The sequence below is a fragment of the Oryctolagus cuniculus genome, chromosome 7 (assembly GCF_051225735.1).
Source record: "Oryctolagus cuniculus isolate XC-2025 breed Fujian yellow rabbit chromosome 7, ASM5122573v1, whole genome shotgun sequence".
Lineage (NCBI taxonomy): Eukaryota > Metazoa > Chordata > Mammalia > Lagomorpha > Leporidae > Oryctolagus > Oryctolagus cuniculus.
The window spans coordinates 121,029,635-121,051,336 of NC_142873.1; the positions used below are offsets into that span (position 1 = coordinate 121,029,635).

Consider the following 21,702-nt stretch of genomic DNA (forward strand, 5'->3'; position numbering starts at 1 on the left):
AGAGCAAGGGGTGTGAATCAGCCTCAAAAAAGAGCTCTCTGTCAGCGAGCTCCCCTCACTGGAGCTGTGTTTCTAGCCATGGCTGCCCATTAGAGTCATCAGGGGGTGATTTTTTAAACACTTGTGTTGGGACCCACTCCCTGAGAGTCTTTTCAGTTGGTCTGAGGTAAACCCCAAATAAAAAAGCCGCTGAAACCATTGTAACTTGCAGCAGGGGATGGTTTTCTAGGTGTTGCCAAGGAAATCGTGGTTGTGTTCTTTAGCTAAGCCCTCTCGCCCCAGGACGGTGCCTGGAAAGATGCCCCTGACTTTCCCTTTTCAGGCCTCCCTGGCTGACCTCCCTCCCTTTCCATTCACACAGACCTTCCCCACGCAGGATATGCCAGTGACGATATACGGGGCTTCCACTTATCCAATTGCTGTTAGTTTCCAGGCCTGCAGTTTCGAGATTACTCCCAGAGCATCTTAATTGGAGTTTTGAGTATTCCCCAACTTCTTGGATGCACTTTTACAGAGGAGCTGCACATGGTTAATTTCATTTATGGAGAGTGAATTTTATTTCAGGGGCCACGTTATTTCCAGGCTCCCTGAGAATGTCCCACTGTATACTATCAAGCACCCAGAGAATAATCCAAGGTTGTGGCAATTCAAAGAGAAAGCTCTGACTCTGTGCACATAGCAGTTGGTTCAGTGGCAAGAATCATACAGTTTTGAGTTCACATCTTGATTTTTGACCTTTTAAGAGAATGTGACTTGGAGCAAAAGGCTTTATCGTCTGAGCTTCACTTGTAAACTGGAGATTCTCATGCGTAGCCTATAGAGCTGTGGAGATTAACACAGATGCTGCATGGGAAGCCCTTGGCATAGTGCAGGCACCCAAAGAAGTGTCCATATTGGTATATCAAGAAAATCTGTCTCTCAAAAATCAGAGACTATTTCCTCAGAACCAAGCTACCTTTCTCTTTCATTTTTTAGAGTAAATAACTATTGTGCTTTTATAATAATAATACAAATATGGCTGGGCGCGGGGTCGCGCACCTGTAGTCCCAGCTACTTGGGAGGCTGAGGCCGGAGAATCGCTTGAGTCCAGGAGTTCTGGGCTGTCGTGCGCTATGCCAATCAGGTGTCTGCACTAAGTTCGGAACCAATATGGTGACCTCCCGGGAGCGGGGGACCACCAGGTTGTCTAAGGAGGGGTGAACTGGCCCAGGTTGGAAATGGAGCAGGTCAAATCTCCTGTGCTGATCAATAATACAAATATGTATGGATTTCAGAAATTTTGCACCAAAGTGAACTTATCTTTTAAATGAACTTATTTTTAATTAAATTTTCCATGAACTTTTTGAGGTTCCTTCATGTGTGCTTTTTTTTTTTTTTGACAGGCAGAGTGGACAGTGAGAGAGAGATAGAGAGAAAGGTCTTCCTTTGCCATTGGTTCACCCTCCAATGGCTGCCGCGGCTGGCGCGCTGTGGCCGATGCACCGCGCTGATCCGATGGCAGGAGCCAGGTACTTATCCTGGTCTCCCATGGGGTGCAGGGCCCAAGCACTTGGGCCATCCTCCACTGCACTCCCTGGCCACAGCAGAGAGGCCTGGAAGAGGGGCAACCGGGACAGAATCCGGCGCCCCGACCGGGACTAGAACCCGGTGTGCCGGTGCCGCAAGGTGGAGGATTAGCCTAGTGAGCCACGGCACCGGCACATGTGTGCTTTTAAACAATTCTGATTTTCCAAACAGAAAGAACACAAGGAAGAACAAATCACCCTGATTTTCAGTGCTCAAAATAGCATTTAACATACAGTGAAAATCATTATGGACACTGCATAAAATTATACAGCAAAATTGATAGAAAGAATTTGAATGGGCCCATATTATGATATTTTATTCTTTTTACTTCATACAAAAGAATTATTTATTTATTTGATAGTCAGAGATGGCCGGTGCCGCGGCTCACTAGGCTAATCCTCCGCCTTGCGGCGCCGGCACACCGGGTTCTAGTCCCGGTCGGGGTGCCGGATTCTGTCCTGGTTGCCCCTCTTCCAGGCCTGCTCTCTGCTGTGGCCAGGGAGTGCAGTGGAGGATGGCCCAAGTGCTTGGGCCTGCACCCCACGGGAGACCAGGATAAGTACCTGGCTCCTGCCTTCGGATTAGCGCGATGTGCCGGCCGCAGCGCGCCGGCCGTGCTGGCCATTAGAGGGTGAACCAACGGCAAAAGGAAGACCTTTCTCTCTGTCTCTCTCTCTCACTGTCCACTCTGCCTGTCAAAAAAAAAAAAAAAAAAAAAAAAGATAGTCAGAGTTACAGAGGCAGAGGGAGAAACAGAGAGTTTACTCCCCAGATGGTCACAACAGCTGGAGCTGGGCAAGGCCAGAGCCTGGAGCTTCATCTAGGTCTCCCACATAGGCAACAGGGACCCAAACATTTAGGTCATCTTCTGCTGCTTTTCCTAGGTCATTAGTAGGGGGTTGGATTAGAAGTGGAGCACCCAGGACACGAACCAGTACCCATATGGGATGCCAGTGTCACAAGTGTCTCAGGTGGTGACTTTACCTGCTATGCCACAACTCCAGGTGCATACTTAATTAGAATGTATTATTATTCTTAAATTTTTACTTTTTAAAAATTTTTAAAGTTTTTTTATTGCAAAGTCAGTGTTAGAGAAGGAGAGGCAGAGAGAGAGAGAGAGAGAGAGAGAGAGATTGATCTTCCATTCACTGGTACACTCCCCCAAATGACCGCAATGACCAGGACTGGGCCAGGCCAAAGCTAGGAGTTAGGAGCTTCATCAGGGTCTTTTTCGTGGGTATAGCAGACTGAGTACTTGAGCATTGTTCTGCTGCTTTTCCCAGGCCATTAGTAGGGAGCTGGATCAGAAATGGAACAGCCAGGACACGAACTGGTGTGCCCATATGCGTCACCAGTGGCAGCTCAACCTGTTATGCCACAATACTGGCATTTATTTATTTATTGGTTTGTTTGTTTATATTGAGAGAGAGAGAGAGAGAAATAGAGAGAGATCCACTGGTTGACTTTCCAAATGCCTGTATTAGTCAATACTGGGCCAGGCCAAAGCCAGGAACCTGAAAATACATCTCAGTGTCCCAAGTGGATGGCAGGAACCCAAGTACTTGAGCCACCATCTGCTACCTCCCAGGGTGAGCATTAACAGAAAGCTGGAATCAGAAGTGGAGTTGGGACTCAAACCCAGGCACTCCAATATGGGACACAGGTGTCCCAAGAGACTGCTTAACCACCTTCTCTCTTCTACCTTCGAATTTTATTACTCATATTTTTACTTTGCCAAGAATCATAATGTTTACACTTTATTTTTCAGTTGCAATTCCCCAGTCATTTGGGCTTAGGTCTAGATATATAGGTATAGCAGGAAGTTGGATCAAAAGCGGAGCAACCACAACTGGAACCGATACTCTGACATGAGATGCAGGGATCGCAAGCAGCAGCTTAAGCCACTGTGCCACAAGGCTGGCTCCTTAGTTCTAGATTTAAATAGTCTCAGAGTTCATCTCTATTGTGATATAAGAAAAAAAATGCTTTTCCCACTTATAACTCTCTGCTCTCACACAGTCATTCAATATAATACCACTGACACCAGATGTGTGGGGTGGTGCCATACACAAAACAGTTCTCCAGTGGACACTAGCTAGACGCCCTAGCATTTAACTCAGTTCTGAACTATCTACCTGCAGATAGTGCCACATCCCACAGATTGAGGGTTCATCCCCCGAAGACTGCCCCCACTTCAAATGCCAAGTTCAAACCACTCGTGTTCTGATCAACCAATTATGAATCAAGTTCCCACAGTCCCTTCTTTGGTATGATTAATTTGCTAAATTTGCTTGCAGAACTCAGGGAAACACTTTATTTACATTTGCTAATTTATTACAAAAGATATTTTAAAGGACACAGATAAATAGCCACATGGAGGAGATGCATATGGCAAGATACGTGGGAATGGAAGCAGAGCTTCCGTGCCCTCTTCTGGTCACCACCTTCCAGGAACCTCCGCACGTTAGCTATCTGGAAGCTCCAGGAACTCATTTCTTTCTGGTTTTTATGGAGGTTTCATTATGAAGCTATGGTTGATTGACTCATTAGCCACTGATGGTCAACTTAACCTATAGCCCTTCTTCCTTCCTCAAAGACTGGCAGGTGGAACTGAAAAATCTCAACCGTTTAATTGTGCCTTGGTTTTTCTGGTTACCAGTTCTACCCCAAAGCTAGCTAGGGATTCTCTTCTGCCAGCCATCTCATTAACAAATGACAGACTCTCCATATTACGTAGATTCCAAGAGTTTTAGGAGCTGAATTTCCAGGAAATCCTGTTGAAAATCAAGTAACTACCAAATGAGCTTATTATAAATCACTATATCACCACCATCAATCCATTGATAGCTTCTTTATTTGAAATTATGTCTTGATTAGCTGGATTTCAACATCAAGTAATTTTTATGAGAAAGAGATTGGATTCCTGGAATTATTTGAATTTTGATAATGTCCACCGGTTTTTTTTTTTTTTTTTAACATAAAAGATGGTGCAGGGGCCTTCATTGTGACATAGCCTGTACCACTATGGGCGTCAGCATCCAATATGGGTGCTGGCTCATGTTCCAGCTATTCTACTTCCCATCCATCTTTGCTAATGGCCTGGAAAAGCAATGGAGGATCAACCATGTGTTAGGGCCCCTGCCATCCACATGGGAGACCCAGATGGAGCACCTTGCTTTGGCCTTGCCCAGAGCTGGCTGTCGTGGCCATCTAGGAAATGAACTGGTGGATGGAAGAAGATCTCTCTCTGTCACTTTCTCTCTCTCTCTCTCTCTCTCTCTCTCTCTCTCTCTCTCTTTCTCTCTTTCTCTCTCTCTCTCTCTCTCTCCTTCTCTCCCTCTCTCTCTCTATCTCTCTATATAAATACTCACACACACACCCACACACACAACTCTTTCACATAAATAAATCTTTAAAAATAAATACATAAAGTAAAAGACAGGATAACCAGATATGATATTGAATGGTGGGTCACTTTCAATCTGAATGCCATAAACTTTTGCTGTGGAAAAATTTGAAGCAAGTCTTTTTCTTCTTCTAGATAACTTTTTATGTTTGAAGAAAAAATTCTTTGAGATTCGATAATAGCCAGGCTTAATCTGTCCTTTGACAGTATTACTAGGGAATTTATTTGCCTGTAATTTGCTGAGTGGTATCCTTCTCTGGGCCTCATTTGTTTCAACTATACATTGAGAGAGATCATGAATTCTTTTAGCTTTGCCAGTCTGTTCTTCCCTGATTGGATCCATGATTCACAAGCAGGTAGTTTTAATGTTATGTGGGATGCTAGCAACAAGGTGTATAAAAACTAAGCTTGAAGCTGCTCATAGACATTATAGCAGAAATTCATGTTCTTTTTTTCTTTTTTAAGTTTATTATATTTGAAAGGTACAGTTACAGAGACACAGGTAGGGCAGGGACCGGGGCCCAGATGGCCACAATGGGTAGCACTGGACCAGATGGAAGCCAGGACCCAACAGCTTCTTCTGAAGCTCCCACATAGATGCAGGTGCCCAAGCACTTGGGCCATCTTCCACTGGTTCCCTGGTGCATTAACAGGGAGCTAGATTGGAAGTGGAGCAGCTGGGATTCAAACCGGTACCCATATGGGATGCTGGTGTCACAGACAGTGTCTTTACCTGCTACGCTACAATGATAGAGTGGGCATTGTGACACAGCTGTGAAGACACTGCTTGTGACACTTGCATCCCATATCCAGAGTACCTGGATTTGAGACCCTGCTTCACTTTTTTTAATTTTTTTTTTATTTGACAGGTAGAGTTATAGACAGTGAAAGAGAGAGAGACAAAGAGAAAGGTCTTCCTTCCGTTTGTTTACCCCCCGAAATGGCCACTACGGCCGGCGCTGCACTGATCCAAAGCCAGGATCCAGGTGTTTCTTCTTGGTCTCCCATGCGGGTGCAGGGGCCCAAGCACTTGGGCCATCCTTTACAGCCCTCCTGGGCCACAGCAGAGAGACTGGAAGAGAAGCAGCCGGGACTAGAACTGGCACCCATATGGGATGCAGGCACCGAAGGCGGAGGATTAACTAAGAGAGCCACGGCACCGGCCCCCACTTTTCTTTTTTTTTAAAGATTTTATTTATTTTTATTTGAGAGGTGGAGTTACAGACAGTGAGAGGGAGAGACAGAGAGAAAGGTCTTCCTTCCATTGGTTCACTCCCCAATTGGCTGCAATGGCCAGAGTTGTGCTGATCGGAAGCCAGGAGCCAGGCGCTTCTTCCTGGTCTCCCATGTGGGTACAGGGGCCCAAGCACTTGGGCCATCCTCCATTGCCTTCCTGGGCCACAGCAGAGAGCTGGATTGGAAGAGGAGCAGCCGGGACTAGAACCAGTGTCCATATGGGATGCCGGTGCCACAGGCGGAGGATTAACCTACTGCGCCAAAGCACTGGCCCCCCTGCTTCACTTCTGATCCAGCTTCCTGCTGATGTGCACTTTAGGAAGCAGTAGAGGGTAACTCACGTACTATTCATATGGGAAACCTGGATTGCGTTCTGGGCTCCTGGCTTCAACCTGGCGCTGCTGCAGCTGTTGCAGGCATTTGGGAAGTGAACTAGCAGTTGGAAGATCTCTCTCTCCTGTCTCTCTGTTGCTCTGCCTTTTAAATAAAAATAAATAAATTTTAAAGAGTTCCTACTGACCAAAGCTGGAATAATTTGAACAAAATCAGTATTTATAGTATTGAATTATAACCCAGATGAGGAAATAAACATGAGAAATTTTCACAAAGTTCATTGAAAATGTGTATTATGGGGAAAAAAAAAACCCATGCATTTCAAAATTTTCTTCACCAAAATAAACTTACCTTTTAATTCTATTTTCCATGAACTTCCTTTACTAATATAAATAAATGTAGAATAAGTAGACTACAGGAGAGTTTTTTTTTAAAGGTTTACTTGGGGCTGGCGCCGTGGTGCACTAGGTTAATCCTCCGCCTGCGGTGCCGGCATTCCATATGGACACCGGGTTCTAGTCTCAGTTGCTACTCTTCCAATTCAGCTCTCTTGTCCTGGGGGGCAGTAGAGGATGGCCCAAGTGCTTGGGCCCCTGAACCCGTGTGGAAGACCAGGAGGAAGCCCCTGGCTCCTGGCTTCGGATCGGCACAGCTCTAACTGTTGCCGCCATTTGGGGAGTGAACCAACGGAAGACCTCTGTCTCTCTCTCGCTCTCTCTCTTTCTCTCTCTCTCTGTAACTCTGCCTGTAAAATAAAAAAAAAAAAGGTTTACTTATTTATTTGAGAGTTAGAGTTATACAGAGAGAGGAACAGACCTGAGAGAGCAGGGGGTGGGGGAGAAGGATATCTTCCATCTGCTGGTTCACACCCCAAATGGCATAAAGGCCATGGCTGGGCCAGGCCAAAGCCAGGAGCCTGGGGCTTCTTCTGGGTCTCCCAATTGGGTGCAGGGGCCCAAGGGCTTGGGCCATCTTTCACTGCCTTCCCAGGTGCATTAGTAAGGAGCTGGATCAGAAGTGGACAGCTGAGATTTGAACCGGGGCTCATATGGGATGCCAGTACTGCATGCAGAGGTTTAACCTTCTATGCCACAGTGTCGGCCCCAGATTTGTGTTTTGAGATTACTCGCTCTTGTTATTGTCTAGAAGAGAATGTATGAGGTCCAAGTGATGGTATAGGGAGAAAAGGAAAGAGATGAGCTGCAAAATAGATAGAACAAGACCTGGAGAGTAGTTGGATATGTGGCAAAGGAAAGAAATGGACTTATGGGGCTGGTGCTGTGATGCAGCAGGTTAAGCTGCAACCTGCAGCGCTGGCATCCCATATGGGCGCCGGTTTGAGTCCTGGCTGCTCCTCTTCTATACAGCTCCCTACTAATGGGAAAGCAGTGGAAAATGGCCCAAGTCCTTGGGCTCCTGCACCTGTCACTCCCCGTCTTCGTGGAGGAACGACACAGGACCCTGCGCTGTTCTTTTGTCTGCTCGGCCCTCCCCGGGTTTGCTGCTGGTTCTTCCCGGGTTGGCTACCGACCCTTCCACCTCCGTGGAAGGGCGGTTCCCCCTGCCACCTTCCCCACTTCCGCGGGGGAGTGGCACACCGCCGGCCGGCCGGCTCTCTCGGGGGCTGCTCAGGTGTTCCTCAGATGTTCCTGGTGCATGTTGTCTCTCTCCTCCTTTATAGTCCTCTTCCACCAATCCCAACTCTGCTACCCACATGCCGAGTACGCTGCTCTCCTCCAATCAGGAGCAGGTCCTACAGTTTATTGGTTGAACTGGAGGCAGCTGTGTAGAAGCTGTTTCCTCCTCTCCCAGCGCCATATTGTGGGAGAGCAGATGCATAGAATAAGTCTTAATTCCATAACTTAGTCTAGTCCGAGTTGCTCCCAGTTGCTCCCCACATGCACCCACATGGGAGACCTGAAGGAAAATCCTGGCTCCTGGCTTTGGCCTGGCACAGCCCTGACCATTTTGGCTATTTGGGGAGTGAACCAGCAGATGTAAGATCTCTGTCTTTCCTCTCTATATATAACTTTGCCTTTCAAATAAATAAATACATCTTTAAAAAAGAAGTGAACTTTCTCCTAAAAGTGTAAACCCCCTTTTTCTCCTCAATAGACTGGGGGCTTATTGAGGCTTGGAGCTCTATTTTCTTTGGCCACTCCATGCACACAACCTCCTGCCTTGGGCCAGGACTTACTAGAAAGATGGGTTGATAGGATCTGAAGAGATGTTTAGTAAGATAGTCTGGGGCCAGGAGCAAAAATTGTTAATTCTCTGGGCAGAGTTGTGAAAGAAAGGTGAATCCTGGGGCCAGTGGAATAGGGCAAGCTTTTGAAGAAGGGTTTGGTGCAAGAGATGAAATGAAAGCTGGTACAAGAAAAGTTAGCCCAGGATGAGATTTTGATAGCAAAGAGGCAACCACTGGAATTGGTTAATGAGTAGACACAAAGAGGAGTGACCAGAGGCCTACCTATGTTTTTTGGGATAAGGTATTTTATTATTATTATTTTAATTGTTCTGCAGCGCTTTTTATTAGTTTTTAAAAAGGTTTATTTATTTATTTGAAAGGCAGAGCAACAGAGAGGGAGAGACAGAGAAAAAGAGAGAGAAAGCCTCCATTTGCTGGTTTACTCCCCAAATAGGCCCAATAGCGAAGGCTGGGCCAGGCCAAAGCCAGGAGCCAGGAGCTCCATCCAGGTCTCTGATATAAGATACCAAGCAATTGGCCGGTGCCACGGCTCACTAGGCTAATCCTCTGCCTGCGGCGCCAGCAACCCAGGTTCTAGTCCGGTTGGGGCGCCGGATTCTGTCCCGGTTGCTCCTCTTCCAGTCCAGCTCTCTGCTGTGGCCCGTTAAGGCAGTGGAGGATGGCCCAGGTGCTTGGGCCCTGCACCCGAATGGGAGACCAGGAGGAAGCACCTGGCTCCTGGCTTCAGATTGGTGCAGCACCGGCCGTGGCGGCCATTTGGGGGGTGAACCAATGGAAAAAGGAAGACCTTTGTCTCTGTCTCTCTCTCTCTCACTGTCTAACTCTGCTTGTCAAAAATAAATAAATAAATAAATAAATAAATAAATAAATAAATAAATAAGATACGAAGCAATCTGCAGTTTAACCCACTGTGCCACAATGCCAGCCACAACAACCCTGATTCTTGATGCATGGGAAATGCTTCTGATATAAAATCACTAGATGGTGATTTGCTAGCGTAATTTAATTCATTGTAAACTTTTGTGACACCATACATATTCTCCTGAAAGTGGGGCCACTAAGATCATTCTTAAAAATATGATAGCACTTCACTCTTGTATTCAATAACCTACTCAACATAATTTTTATTAAGTACCTTATCTTATCCACTCTGGTCCAAGTGCTGAATTAAGAAACTTACCATCTAGCAAAGAGAGAATGACCCAGCATTTACAAGTGTGATAGATGACACAAGGAGAAATGCAGAGAATCATATGACCAAATCATAGACAGGTCTACGTTGGTCTTTGGTCAGGGAAAGCTTCCTTCAGAAGTGGAGTGTAAGCTGAAATCTGAAGGTGAATGAGAGCCAGATGAAGAGTGGGGAGGTGAGTGGGAAGGGGTAGTGGGAGTGGTGTTGGCATGTGTGAGGGCCCAGAGGCTTTAAGGAGCCGGTGTTGTCCGGGAAACAAAGGGTGTTTAATATTGGCTGAGCACAGAGACACGAAGCATAGCCGAGAGGCTGCTGGAGGGTTAGCTTGTGTAGTGTACTAAGGGCATGCTGGAGCACTCACACATGTCCCTGTGCCTGACTTTGTTCTGGGACTTAACACAGAATTGAAACAAGCCTTGAAGCTATTCAATCAAAGGCCTTAAATAACTCAGATCAGGTGGGTGGGATAAAAACATTTGACAGTGGCAGTGTAGTCTGATCAATACAACAATAGAGAGAGAAGAAGAGATGTCCTGGGACTTCACAGAAGAGATACTTAATAAATAACATTCTCATATTACCTGTCTTTTAAAAATTATTTTATTTTTTTATTTATTTGAGAGGTAGAGTTACAGGCAGTGAGAGGGAGAGCAGAGAGAAAGGTGTTCCTTCCGTAAGTTCACTCACCAAATGGCGGCAACGGTTGGAGCTGTGCCGATCCGAAGCCAGGAGCCAGGTGCTTCTTCCTGGTCTCCAATATGGGTGCAGGGGGGCCATCTTCTACTGCTTTCCCAGGCCACAGCAGAGAGCTGGATTGGAAGAGGAGCAGCCGGGTCTAGAACTGGTGCCCATATGAGATGCCGGTGCTTCAGGTGGAGGATTAACATACTATGCCATGGTGCTGGCCCTCATATTACCTTTCTTTTTTTTTAATTTTTAAAAATTTTTAAATTTTTTATTTTTGACAGGCAGAGTGGACAGTGAGAGAGAGAGAGAGACAGAGAGAAAGGTCTTCCTTTTTGCCGTTGGTTCACCCTCCAATGGCTGCCGCGGCTGACGCGCCGCAGCCGGCGCATCACGCTGATCTGAAGGCAGGAGCCAGGTACTTTTCCTGGTCTCCCATGGGGTGCAGGGCCCAAGCAATTGGGCCATCCTCCACTGCACTCCCGGGCCATAGGAGAGAGCTGGCCTGGAAGAGGGGCAACCGGGACAGAATCCGGCGCCCCGACCGGGACTAGAATCCGGTGTGCCGGCGCCGCAGGCAGAGGATTAGCCTATTGAGCCGTGGCACTGGCCCATACTAAATATCTTAAAACATAAAGATTGTCTTGCTCATCCTTCAGCAAATGCTAGTGTACTTCAAAATTTAATGGAAAATGGAATTAAAAGATAAGGTTTTTAAAAAAATATTTATTTTATATATTTGAGAGAGAGAGAGAGAGAGAGGTCTTCCATTCACTGGTTTACTCCCCAAATGGCTGCAACCCATAAGAGATGTGGTGTTGCAGGCCGGGGCTTTAACTTGCTGTGCCATAGCGATGACCCTAAAAGATAAGTTTTGATTTCAAACAAAAACGTTTGAAATCCATGTGTGATTTTTTTTTTTTGTAATTTGCATTTCCATGAATCTTTAGATCCCTCACATTTATCAAGCCCTTATTTTTGTGCCAGGTTTCAGACTAGATGCTGCAGATTCAAAGGTAATCTGGGCCGGCGCTGCTGCTCAATAGGCTAATCTTCCGCCTGCAGCGCTGGCACACTGGCTTCTAGTCCTGGTCGGGGTGCTGGATTCTGTCCTGGTTGCCCCTCTTCCAGGCCAGCTCTCTGCTGTGGCCCGGGAGTGCAGTGGAGGATGGCCCGGGTCCATGGGCCCTGCACCCGCATGGGAGACCAGGAGAAGGCAGCCATTGGAGGGTGAACCAATGGCAAAGGAAGACCTTTCTCTCTCTCTCTCTCTCTCTCTCTCACTGTCCATTCTGCCTGTCAAAAAAAAAAAAAAAAAAAAAAAAGAGAAAACAAAGGTAATCTGGATAGACCTAGTCCTTGTTCTCACAGCTTTTGTAGTCTAGTGTAGAAGGCAGATGATAAATAAGAAGAGTAAGAATTACAAATGGTACAATAGGGTAAAGTACGGTAGGGAGCAATGGGGAGGGCATCTACTTTGCTGTAGGAGGTAATGGAAGGCTTCCAGAGGGAAGTCATTTAACTAAGGAAGGGATACGCTCCAGTTAGCTAGCTAGAGTGGCCATCATGGATCCAGGGCTGAGAGCAAACACAAGTCAAGACACTGAAGGATCAGTTCACTTTGGGGGCAGGCAGTAGAAATTGGATGGGGCAGGAGACAAGTAGTGGGTCTCAGTTAGAAATAGAAATAGAAATAGCAGTTAACACAGCCATGTCCCACATTAGACTGCTTGAGTCGTGTTTCCAGCTCTGGCTCCTGACTCCAGCTGCCCACCAATGCAGACCCTGGAAGGCAGCAGCACTGGCTCAAGTATCTGGGTTCCTGCAATCTGTCCCAAGCCCCATGGGAGACCTGGATTGCATTCTTGGCTCCTTGCTCCCTCCCTATCCAGCCCTAGGCATTTGGGGGAGTGAACTAGCAGATGGGAGCTCTCTGTTTTTCTCTCAAATAAATAAAACTTAAAATAAATAGTTATTTAGTGTTATGATATAGACATAGAAAACCCTATGTAAATGCATGTTGAATGAACAAATAAAGGAGCCATTATAAAACTTGAGGAGGTAAGACCTTTGGGAAAGCCAAATTTATTTGATAGTTTTCCCCTTGTTCATTGGGTTGCATTGTAGTGTGTTGGTTAAGACTCTAGACTGACACCAACTGCTAACGTTTGAATCTTGGCTTTGATAATTAATAGCTGAGTGACCTTACACAAATTACATAGTTTTACTATCATTTTTCTCATTTGTTAGATAGAAATGATAATAATTCATAGAATTATTGTGAAGATTAAACAAGTTAATATTTGTAAAACACTTGGCATGGTGCCTGGAGCTCAGCACTGTGTGTTTGCTATTATCATTCTTCCATTCATCAAAACATTTATTGAGGGCCAAGTATGTGTTGGATACTGTGTAAATAAGATGTGGCTTCAGCCATGCAGGAAGACCATAAAATCTGGTGAGGGAGAAGACTCATAAATAAGTAATTACAACATAATGTGATCCAGTGAGATGATAGCGCTAAGTGTGGCAGAATCAAACAGGAGGGAATGACTCATTCTCTCTGGAGAAGCCAAGGCAGGCTTCAGAGGGAGAGATGCATTGAAGTCTGGTGACAGAGTTGAGCGGAGTTCACAGCAGAGGAAAGCAGTGGGGTTCATCAGCTCAGGGAAGTACCATGGCACAAAGGCTTAGTGAGATGCCAGCCTAAGGGGTGTTTAGGAAATAGCAGGGGGCTCTGGAGCACCTGTTGTATCCCTGCGTTTATTCTGAGCGCTTTCACTTTTCCTACTAATGCAGGGGGTGAGAATTATTAACCAAATTTTAGAAGGTGTTCAAAAAGATGGAGAGACCTGCTTAAAGAGAAAGAGAAAGCAATACATCTACATTTGCATACAAATCTGTGACCCCAAGATTTGTGTTCTTTGTTCTCAGGTTGAGGAAAGGGTGGGGTCAGATGGGAAAATAATCTTGTAAGTTTTTAGTGTAACTAAAAATATTTTTATTTTAAATTTTAGGGATGTTGAATGACAATCTTTTAAGGTAGGCACTTGATATAATGAGCCTTTAAAATAGAAGACACAGTGACCATGAATGAAACTTTTAAAGATATCTCAAGGTTATTATCATGACCATTATTTATTATTCTTTGATGTTCTATGTTCATATCCTGAAGATTTGTTAGGGGATTTCCCTCTTACACCTTTGGTTCCCAAACTGTGTGTTGAGGAGCCCTGTGTTGCTGTAGCCAACTCACAGGGTGCTATGGGACCTTTTTTTTTTTTTTTCTTTTGACAGGCAGAGTGGACAGTGAGAGAGAGACAGAGAGAAAGGTCTTCCTTTGCCGTTGGTTCACCCTCCAATGGCCGCCATGTCCAGCGTGCTGAGGCTGGCGCATCGCGCTGATCCGAAGCCAGGAGCCAGGTGCTTCTCCTGGTCTCCCATGGGGTGCAGGGCCCAAGCACTTGGGCCATCCTCCACTGCACTCCCTGGCCACAGCAGAGAGCTGGCCTGGAAGAGGGGCAACCGGGACAGAATCCGGCACTCCGACTGGGACTAGAACCCGGTGTGCCGGCGCCGCAAGGCGGAGGATTAGCCTAGTGAGCTGCAGCGCCGGCCTCTATGGGACATTTTAAGATAAATACAGTGATATTTAACATCTCTCTGATACCCACAAGGTTGGGGCCAAAGGTTCAATGTTAGATGCTGCCACATGCCTCTGGATGATATCATGCCTTTATGAAGCTGGATTTTTAAGAGTTGCTATAATAAAAAGCAAGTACTAAGTAAAAATCAATATAGAACAAGAAATGAATGTGACAATATATAATTTGATTTCAAAGCCTGAGAAGTGAATTGTTCAACAGGCACGTATATTCCGTTAGTAAATAATTATGAATATTTTAAAATAAAATATTATATATGCTATTCTTTCAAATGGTTAGTAAATTATTAGGATATAAATACTGATTAAGCTTTCTGAATTTAGCTACTTAAGCAGAATTGTTAGGTTTTGGATTTTCTTTTTTTTTTGTTTTTTTTGGAATGGGGAAGTGCCATAAAAAATACTGAGACACCGAAGTTGCCTTGAACTGAGAAAGCTTGGGAGCCTCTGCCTACATGGATTGTGATTGCTCTGTTTTGTTTGTTTGCTCAAATTTTTATTTACTGATTTGAGAAGCAAGATATGGAGAGAGAGGAAAAAGAGAGAGAGAGAGAGCGCTCCCATCTGCTGATTCCTCTCCGAAGAGAAAGAGAGAGAGAGAGAGAGAGAGCGCGCTCCCATCTGCTGATTCCTCTCCGAAAGTCCACAGTGGCCAGGGTTGGGTCAGGACCAGAGCTAGGATTTTGGAACACAAGCCCATTTTCCCACATGAGTGGCAGGAACCTGATTACTGGAGCCATCACTGCCGCCTTCCAGGTCTGCATTAGCAGGAAGCTGGAGTCAGGACCCAGAGCCAGGTGTCAAACCAGGCAGTCCATGTCCCATACAAGTCCGTATAAGTGTCTGAACTGCTAAATTAAAGCCCTCTCTGATTTCTCTGCTTGCATAACTTTTTGTTTTATTTTGTTGTTTGCTACATCTCAGCACTGTGTTCCCATTCCACTTAATACTCATATAGCATACACAATTGCAAGCACTTTATATCTATTAAGTCATTTAATCCTTATGGCAATTGTGTGGAAATAGGCTCTATTATTACTTCCATTTTAAGATAAGGATATCTCATTCAAAGTCAGACAGCTAGGAAACAGCAGTACCAGCATTCAAACCTGAAGTTTGACTTCAGAATCCATGCTCTTAACTTCTAACAGTCGGCACTCCACCCCTCAACTAGGTGCTGTCTGATCTGCTAGAGCCATGGAAACTAGATATGAGAACTTACAAATGCAATTAAAATCAATGTTGAATGTCACTGCAGGGAGAAAACTGCATGGTCTGCACAAGACAGAGCATAAAGTGCTTGCAAATCATTCCTTCCCCTCTCTGACTTCCCCTGCTGCTGTGGACAGTAGAGGTGGGGTTGGGGTGGGGTGGAAATTTGTTGGATTATACAGAATGTCTCAGGCCCTCCATGTTTCTCTGGGCTTCCATTTTAAATTTGTATCCTCAAGCCAGCAAGTTGCTTTTCCCTGCAATTGGAAAAGTTTAAAATACTCCCTTCACCGTAGGAGAAGATGTAAGTAGGCAGAGAATGCAGCACAGATAAATGACAAAAAGAGCTAGGATTATCTAGAGCTAGGCAGAGCCATATTAGTTCACAAGGAGAAATGTCATTTCAGAGAACAATAAGGAATGAGAAGGGGGAGTTTTGCAGACTTAGGGAAGCAAACTTCCTTAGGAATATGATTGATTCAGACTGTACTTAAAGTGAACCTTGAGCAAATGCAACCATGGAGATTTAGATAAAAAGTCAGACGAAACAGAATCAGAACTCAGGTAGTATAACAAGAAAGTCCAGACTGGACTTTCAAAAGACTTCATATTAGTAAAAAACTTTTCCTGTTTTTTTAGAGAGGGGAAACCAAAAATTAAAAAAAACTGATGAAGCCACCTTTGGAGATTTTACCTAGAATTATGCATAAGTGTGGTAGATAACTGTATATTCTCATTTCAGAGCGTGGGTTCAATCTTTTGCAGTGAAAGATTTTTGTAAGCTTCATAAACCCTCCAGTAAAGAATCCTTCTATGTATGATTTATAGATAGCAATCTGAATTGTTAGACCCTACCTGATGTGCAATCAAAATCTCATTCCAGGAGTGAGCAGAACGAGGGGAAAATCTCCTTTTTAGTCTGAGTATAACATACTGAACACTGACTTCCACCAATGCTGAGGACATTCAGAGTTCTTGTTTGTGAAACTTAAGAGCTGGATTCTGGATAGGTGGAATTTATAGCAACATTATGTCCCAGATTTTTGAGGACAGTCCCAGATTTCAAATACTCTGTCATGCTTTGTAAGTGTATTGGATTTGAACTGTGCTTTCATATCTCCTGATTTGGATGGAAAAGAAAATACAGGCATAATATAAGTGATCCACTTTGGAGTGCATGATAAAGATAATACCACAGGAAGTGTCGGTCGGCTTTCGTGCTTTTCTAAGAGTATTCCTTAGTAATGGGGTACAAAAAAGGCTGTATTCCATGTGAAAGACGCCAGGAGAAACTCCTGCAGATTTCAAGATGGTGTGTGTGTCACCTGGAGAGGATGGGGAGGTCCAGAGGCTGGCAAAGGTCAAGGGGGCTTGGGGAGACAGGTGTGTGTGTGTGTGTGTGTGGGGGGGGAGAGAGAGAGAGGAGAGGGGGGAGAGGAGAGGGGGGAGGAGAGGGGGAGAGGGGAGAGGGGAGAGAGAGAGAGAGAGAGGAATGTTACACAAAGACTCAGAAAAGAGAGGGAGAAGGGGAAATAGAGGGGAAGGCGGGGAGGGGAGGAAGGGAGGGGAAGAGAGAAGACAGAAAGAGGGAGAACAGCATTAAAAGAGACGCTTAGAGAAGAATTCAAAGATGGACTCAGGAAGGGCTCCTATGAAGAGAGGAAGCTAGGGGGAGGAGAGGGAAGAAAGAGGCCAGGAAGAACAGGAAGGGAAGAGAGCCAGGATGGGGTAGGAGGAGCTAGGATCAGCCCAGATCAGAATGGGGAAAACAAGAGAAGCTGGGAGCTTCTCTTGAGACTGTGGGCATACAGAGGGCCTGGGAGAGTGCTGGGTGAGTTGAGTCTGGGAAAGCGCTCTGGAGCTGGACCAAAAAATGCCCCAACAAGAAGACCTCAGTGCAAGGTGTCCAGCACGTAACAAATCTTCCCAGGAAGACGAATCAATTAATTCACAGGCTTTTATTGGGGTTCTGCTCCTGGGTGAGGTTCCCTGGTCCCAACGGAGCAACAGAGCGGGGGCCGGGATTGGGAGAGATTGGGAGAGCTCCTTTTATAGATTCAGGGCATGGGAGTTAAAGGTTGAGGCGGGTCTGATCCTCATTGGTTGACCTTTAGGCACCCGCAGGGACCTTGACAAGGACTTTCTTCCCCGTTAAGTAGGCCTCTCCATTACTGGAAGTGTAGGCCTTCCCTCCTTGCGGATCCCAAAGCTACCACTCAGCGCTGCACTCACTGTGTGCCAGGCCGGTTCCTGTCTCCTGGGGTCCCTGACGGAGCCTCCCCCGGGTCAGTAAGATTCTCCCCCGGGACTCAGGAGACCGGGCAGGATGTTCTGTTGATGTTGTTGAACCTTAAAGAAGACTCTCGCTACAATATTTTTGGCTTGCAAGGTAAAAGGACTTCTTTGTCCAAAAGGTAAGTTTCTCAGGTCCTAGGGAGACAGGTAAATAAAGCATGGCAACTCAACCCCAAATCTGGGCCTTTCAGTTAGCAGCCAGGATTTACCTCCTAAAGGGAAATGTGTTTGTGGAAGCAACAGCCTTTGCCCAGAGATTCTGAGCAGCTCATCACTTTTAAAGCTGAGAATGTTTAGTTGGTTTCCTCTCCCACATAGAAGCATAAGTGATATTTAGCACTGTACAAACCTTTTAAAAAGCAATTTGACAGTACATATCCAGAGCCTTTTACGGTTTAGCACTACTTGATGTAGACATACCACATCTGAGAATTTTCTCTGAGACAATAACGGTATAGTGTCTTGCATATTTATGCAAAAGACATTATTTATAATAGCAAGAAATTAGAAGTAACTTATGTATCCAATAATATGGGACTGGTTAACCAAAATCTGGTACTTTCATCATGGAATATTTTGCAGATACTAAAGCTGTATTTATAAAGATTTCCTAATGGTGTAGAAAAATACAATGAGGCAATAAGTAAAAAAATTAAACACAAAGTATGACCTCAACTATGTTAAAATGTATTTTTTAAAAAGACTGGAAGGAATTATGCCAAAAATTTGTTTACAATGGTGATCTTAAAATAGTGGCATTATGGGATGTCATTAGTGTTATTTTCTTTTTTTTGAGTTTTCCTCTATTTTCCAGATGTGGTATGTAATACTCTTATACTTAGAAAAAAAAGTTTAGTTGTAAACATTTTTAAAAGTCAGGAGCCAGGAGCTTCTTCCGAGTTTCCCACATAGGTGCAGGGACCAAGGACTTGGGCCATCCTCTGCTGCTTTCCCAGGTGCATTAGCAGGGAGCTGGATCAGAAGTTGGGCAGACGGTGCCACGGCTCACTAGGCTATTCCTCTGCCTGCGGCGCCGGCACCCCGCGTTCTAGTCCTGGTTGGGGCACCAGATTCTGTCCCGGTTGTTCCTCTTCTAGTCTAGCTCTCTGCTGTGACCCCGGAGTGCTCCTGGCTTCTGATCGGCCATTTGAGGGGTGAACCAATGGAAAAGGAAGACCCTTCTCTCTGTCTCTCTCTCACTGTCCACTCTGCCTGTTATTTTCTTTAAATAGAAGTGGAGCCACACATAAGGCTGCCAGCGTCACAGGTGCTGTGCTAAGTCACAGTGCTGGCCCCCATTAATATTTTTCTTTTTTTTTTTTTTAAATTGCATTAAACTCTTGCCTGATTTTCTACATTCCCTTACTGTTTTCCCTGCTTTCAATTTTGACTTCTTGATTTTTTTTCCCACACACTGTTGACTAATATATATTTTTTAAATATCCAAATATGACTGCATCACTCTCCTGGGTAAGAGCCTTTAAGAACTACCTTTCAGGTCAAGCTCCAATAAGTCTGCTATTGCAGGTTTCTGAAACATGTCCTACCCTTCTCACCTTATTTTATTTTAAAGATTTATTTACTTATTTGAAAGTCAGAGTTAGAGTGAAAGGCAGGGAGAGAGGGAGAGGGGGAGAGGGAGAGGGAGGGAGAGGAAGAGAGAGAGAGAGAGAGAGTTCTTCTACTCACCGGTTTACTCCTCAAGGGACCACAAAGGCTGGGACTGAGCTAGGCCACAACCAAGAGCCTGGAGCTTCATCTGGGTCTCTCATGTGGGTGGCAGGGGCCCAAGCACTTGAGCCACCTTTCACTGCTTTTCTCAGGCCATTAGCAGGGAGCTGGATCAGAATAAAGCAGCCAGACACAAACCAGCGTCCATATGGGATGCTCGTGTCATAGGTGGTGTCTTTACTCACTGTGCCACAAGGCTATCCCCCTCTATGTCTTTTTTTTTTTAAATTAAATCTTCTTTTCATTTAATTGAAGTTATTTATTTAAAAGTCAGAGGGACAGAGAGACAGAGATCTCCCATACTCAAGTATCTGAGCCATCATGGTTGCCTCTCATGGTGTGCATTAGTAGGAAGCTGGAATTTAAAGTGGAGGTAGGACTTGAAACCAGTATCATATTGAAGAATTGCCTTCCTTTTTAAGGCTGAATGATGTTCCATTGTAAGGGTGCATGGTACCACATTCTATTATCCATTCATCTCTGAATGGATACTTGGGTTGCTGCCATGTTTTAGCTAATGTGAATAATGATATAAATATGGGTGTACAAGTATCTCTTTGAGACCTATCAATTCTTTCAGGCATATGTCTAGAAGGGAAATTGCTGGGTCATATGATAATTCTGTTTTTAACTTTTTGAGGAACTGCCATACTGTTTTCCTCAGTGACTATACAATTTTATATTCCCACCAAAAGTGCACAGGGGATTCAGTTTTTCCACATTCACATCAACTCATTATATTTTTTAACCTAGTTTAGTGTCGAGGGTGGGGGTAGGGGTGGATGGGTGAGAGGTGGGGAGGGAAGCTCTCTCCCACTGTTTCACTCTCCAGATGACTGCAACAGCCTACTGGGGCCTGGCCAGGCTAAAATGGAGCTCTGGCAACTCAATCCAAGTCCCTCATGTGAGTGGCAGGGACCCATTATTTGAGTTATTACTATTGCCTCCTGAGGTCTGCAAATTAGCCGGAATCTGCCATCAGGAGGTGGAGCCCAAGATCAAATCCAGGTACTCAGATATGGTGCAGGAGAGTCCTAACCTGTGTGGGCCCCCTTGGTTTTTTTTTTTTTTTTTTTTTTAATCTTAGCCTAAATGGGTGTGAGGTGGCATCTCATTGTACTTTTCATTTGCATTTTCCTTAATGATTAGTGATGTTCAGTATCTTTTTATTTGCTTACTTTCCACTTGTATGCTTTTGGAGAAATGTCCTGTGCCCAGTTTGAATTGGGTTTTGTTGTTGTTGAGCTTTAGGAGTTCTCTGTGAATTCTGGTTATTAATCTCTGATTAGATACATGATTTACAAATATATTCTCCTATTCTGTTGGTTACCTTTTTACTGTTTTTTGATGAACAAAATTTCCATGCAGTTCAATTTTTAAGAAGTAATGGCTTGGGGCTGGTGCTGTGGCATTAGTAGGGGGAAGCTGCTGCCTGCAGTGCTGGCATTCCATATGGGTGCTGGTTTGAGTCCTGGCTGCTTCACTTCCAATCCAGCTCTCTGTTAGGGCCTGGGAAAGCAGTAGAAGATAGCCCAAGTCTTTGGGCTCTTGCACCCGCATGGGAAACCGGAAGAAGCTTCTGGCTCCTGGTTTCAGATCGGCGCAGCTCCAGCTGTTGCGGCCAGTTGGGAAGTGAATCAGCGGATGGAAGACTTCTCTCTCTCTCTCTGCCTCTCCGTGTAACTCTGACTTTCAAATAAATAAATCAGTCTTTACAGAAAAAAAAACAGTAATGGCTTACGAAAACTATTTTCATTGGAAAGGCAGAGAGAGACAGGGGAACAGGAGGAAGTTGGAATCAGGATTGGAGCCAAGGATTGAACCCAGGTAATCAAATCTGGGATATGGATATTCTATGCAGAATCTTAACTGCTGTGCCAAACACCATCTCCAGTTAAATTTTTCTTTTTGTTGTTATTGCTGTTGCCTCTGTCTTTGATGTCATATCCAAGAAATCACTGCAAAATTCAATATTGTACAGCTCTTGTCTTGTTTTTTTCTAAGAGTTTTAGGTCTTAGATTAAGGTTATGGATCCATTTTCAGTTAAGTTTTTGCATATGGTCTAACGATGGGGTCCAACTTCATTTTTTCTGACAAGTGAGTATCCAGTTTCCCAGCTCCATTTATTGAAAAGACTGTCTCTTCCCCCAGTTAATGGTCTTGGAATTCTTTT

At 44.9% G+C, this 21,702-nt stretch overlaps 1 protein-coding gene and 1 non-coding gene across 12 annotated transcripts in view; both read left to right on the forward strand.

Moving 5' to 3' along the window:
• The window catches only part of TUT4 (terminal uridylyl transferase 4), a 210,366-nt gene that overhangs the window by 41,954 nt on the left and 146,710 nt on the right, over positions 1-21,702 (forward strand). The window lies entirely within an intron of this gene.
• Positions 1,018-1,304, forward strand: LOC149125710 (signal recognition particle RNA). The gene has a single exon (XR_016211452.1).